Source organism: Aethalodelphis obliquidens, unplaced genomic scaffold, assembly GCF_003676395.1.
Source record: "Aethalodelphis obliquidens isolate GAN/ISIS:26980383/991018 unplaced genomic scaffold, ASM367639v1 scaffold402, whole genome shotgun sequence".
In the NCBI taxonomy this organism is placed as follows: Eukaryota; Metazoa; Chordata; class Mammalia; order Artiodactyla; family Delphinidae; genus Aethalodelphis; species Aethalodelphis obliquidens.
The window spans coordinates 2,156-6,060 of NW_020838316.1; the positions used below are offsets into that span (position 1 = coordinate 2,156).

The 3,905-nt window shown below is 46.1% G+C and overlaps 1 non-coding gene across 1 annotated transcript; it reads left to right on the forward strand.

Annotated features, from left to right (window-relative positions):
- The first annotated feature begins 1,148 nt into the window (after nucleotides 1-1,148).
- On the forward strand, nucleotides 1,149-1,221 carry TRNAV-AAC (transfer RNA valine (anticodon AAC)). Its single transcript has one exon. It is a non-coding gene; the product is annotated as a tRNA-Val (tRNA).
- Nucleotides 1,222-3,905: the final 2,684 nt, after the last annotated feature.

Below are 3,905 nucleotides of genomic sequence, written 5' to 3' on the forward strand. Positions count from 1 at the left end.
ACCGCCACAATAAGAAAGAAGAAAAACAACGACTGGAGAAAATGGCACAAGCTTCCCCAAACTTGTAAAGCTTTACTTTTAAAGGAAACCAGACAGGGAGACACAGACACACAGACAGACGACGTTGCATTAAAGTCTTTCAGCAAAAAGAAAGTCGTCTGCCTGCTGGCCGTGTGCTGTGAGGTGAACACGAAACCCCCTCCAGACACCGGCTTTCTGGGAAAACCGCCTTTACCTCTTTGTCTTACTAGGTTAAAATTCGCTGTCCATGACCTGTTGAACCGGAAAATTGTAAAAGGCAAATAAAAGATGTTTCAGACATTGTAAAAGGTGAAACAAAACTGTTGCTCAAGAAGAATGTCACGTACGACGAGGGAGGAATGAACAGTCGTGAGATCGGCGTGGACCGCGCCTGTGTCCTCCGCGGCTGGCCCTGGTCTTCAAACGAAGTCAATACAGGCCTGCGTTGATGTTCGATGTTTTTCCAACAGCCAAATGACCTGAGACGTCAGCCTTTGCTACGGTTCCTGCTAAACGTGAAAGTGTGATTAAAGTACTGGACTTCAGCTAGACGACTAGAATAAGCCACAGCGGCAGGAACCTGAGGAAGCCCCTTTGCCGGGAGACTCCGGAGAAGGGCTGCTACGAAAAGGCTTTCGAGGAAGGAGCAGAGGGGAGGGAGGGGAGGGCGGGTCCTATGGTTCCCGGGTGGATTCGAAGCATCGATCATTTCCGAGAGCCCAGAGCACTGACCGCCTGCGCCGTGAAAAGGGCCACCGAGGCGCGGGTCCGCAGCCTTGGAGGGGTGGTGTCCCCGCTGCTGGGATGCGAGGTTGCCTGGGGCTCAGGCTCACCTAACCCCCGGCTCCTGGGGCTTCCGGGAGCTGGAGAGTCCGCGGGGACGATCCCTGCACTCGGTGCATAGCTGTGTGTTGGATGCGGGATCGGGAAGTGAAGCTGTGGGGGCCCCAGGGACCTCGCTTCGGGGGAGGCGAGGAACCCTAAACGAGGGCCTCTCGGGAGCTGCAGTCTCCTTACCTGAGGGCTCGCCTGTGCTCCCAGGGTCTTTTGCTTTCGAAAATATTTGTGGCCAGTCGTGGCTAGAGATACAGTTCTTGGATGTGTCATTGGGGGCCTGAGAAAAAGTTGTTTCCGTAGTGTAGTGGTTATCACGTTCGCCTAACACGCGAAAGGTCCCTGGTTCGAAACCAGGCGGAAACACGTTGATTCTTTTCTGAAACTTAACATTCACGTTTAAACACCAAAAAACGGGGCGAGTGGGATGGATTGAGGTAGCGCGTGCAGCTGTACTTTTATCCCCCCGAAATACAGGGGGAGTTCCCTTATTGCCTGAAAGCCCGCTCAGCACTAGCAACCATCCCTCCTTTGTCTGCTCTGTGTCACTTTGAAGACAAGGCCACAGACAGACCAAGAAGGGCCCAGGACAAAGCCAAGTTAAGGTTATCTTTACATTCGGAAATCCCCTCACCTCCTCATGTGGCGCCTAAATCTCCTCTACACGCTGACACGTATTTTGTCTCTGGAAACAAGAAGTTTATCCCTGTGAAGCTCACTTGCTTACCTCACCTCAGCACGCTTGCGGAACACGCTGATTTGCGTGACAGAACAAGAGAGACCGACCCAACTCCGCACCGGGTGCTCGACCCAAAGACACGTAGACGAATTTCAGGCTCCAGAATTGCAGCTGGTAGGGGCACGTAAAGGAGTCCTTACACGTGCCATTATCAGGAGAGCCCCTGTAGTGAGCTCGGAGATGAGGAAGTAGACGGAATCGCTCATCAGCCGCCGAGAGCCAAGTCAGCACCTGACACATAAGGAAACCGAGGTTCAGAAAGAGAGCATGACCTTGGCTCTGCCGCACACAGCGCTAAAGCTAGACCAGGATGGAACCCAGCCAGTTACCTTGCGGCCTGGCCTCAGAGCCCAAAGCGTCACCCGGAACAGGAGAGGTGAAAAGTGATGAGCAGCGGCGCCAGGGCTGGGAGCCCTGCACAGCTGCCTTCAGCCCTGGGCCACTGGGAATCACCTCCTTTCCTGCTCTAGGCGTTTCAGGAATTTAATTTTTACTTTCACAGTTTCCACCTGAAGACACTAAGTTGGTCGTTTTGCGTGGTTCCCTGGTGGTCTAATAGTTAGGATTCGGTGCTTTCACCGCCATGACCTGGATTCAATTCCCGGTCAGGGAAGTGTCCTTTTGCTGGCATCCTGATTTTGTAGTTATGTATTCATTCCGCTGTGTCACTTCCCAAAGTGGGGCTCTGATAGAGCCTCTATACTTTAAGGATTCCAGTGGATAGCATCCAAGGTGCTTTTTACTGAACTTTCTTTCTGAAATGTAACTCCGAAGAAAAACCAAAAAGTTTAGCTTTACTGTATCATAGAGATAAATTAGTATGTACCCAGTGTGCTAGGTACAAGAAAAAAAATTCAAGTTGATAGTAAGGATAAATCTCGAATACTTTTAACACTCTAGAGAATTCTAATAATTAACATATGATTGTACAGAAAATGTTATATTTCTAGAGATGACTCCTTGTATGCATCACAACAGTTTAATAATTTCAGTCTAAAAACTACTTTATGTTGTTTTACAAATATTACAATAATATGAAACATATGGGTAGCATAGTACTCTAGTTTCACAAGTCCTGGATTTATTTTTTTTTTTCCTGGATTTATTTTCTCTTCAAAATTCTAATAACATTGAACTGCCTAAATTTTTATACTGGTTTTACTTGTTTAACAAGAAATTTCTAATCCAATAAATATTTAAGTTTATGAAATTTAAAATCATGTTTTCCAGTAAATTAAATATACCATATAATATATTTTAAATGGAGATTTACTATTATAAGTCTAGAAATCAGAGTAACTTAATTATTCCACTTACAGTTTGGGGTATCATTTACTGTATGATTCCAACATGCATTTCTCTATTATGTGTCAGCTCAACTTTTGATTTTAAGGTCTATTTTTATCTTTAAGTTCTTTGATATTAAATTAATTGATTTGTGGTCTTTGCCTGTATAATTGAGATAGAAATGAGAAACACTGTTCTACTATGACGCTGCCTCGTATTTTTATAGATTAGAGAATGGCCATATGTGAACAGGTTGAGAGGAGGCTCAGGTAACTTTTATGGGAGGTTGGTGACTGTGGCCATCAATGTAATTGCAAGAATTGTAGAACACGTGGAATATCTGCTCCAGGAAGTAGGGAGCTGTCACTGAAAGCCTCCTGTTTTCCTAAAGTGCTTGTTTATTTAATAAAACAATGTTTCTGGTTCTAGGTTACCTACCTCTAGGCCTGAAGTCATCCATCTTACTGTTCTTCATTATGCTTCTCTTGTCTCTATCACTTCTAGAGCGCCTAGGCCAAGGTGGGCAGATAAGCCTGGGAAAAACTGCCAGGAACCAATTATGTTCCCGCTGCACTGCCTTTTTCGATGCTTCCAGATGTGGGCTCCACAGAGCAGAGACCTTGAGTTGGCTCATGATGCAGCATCTCTCTCCCCCTCCCCCCATAGCAAGGCCTGGCATCTAGTAAGTGCCTAATAAGTGCTCAGTGATTGAAGGCAATCTAGTGCAATGTCCTGAAAAGGAGAAGAAAGTAGGTATGTTGGTGGAGGCCTAGAGTATGAGGGACAGAGAAAGACAGACAAAGACACACACTAAGAGAGTAGAGAGAATGTGCAAGAACTAGATTTAGTGTGTAAAAGCCTCATGAGATTCAACAGAAGAACCCAGGGAAGGTCAACCAGTAACTCTTGGCATCCAGGTCTGCACAAGATGGATTGTCAGGTGCAGAATCCTGTTTGTCACGGTGATTTGTCTCAAATTGGATAATTTTTGCAGAAACAGCCAAACACTGTCAAGGAATCATAT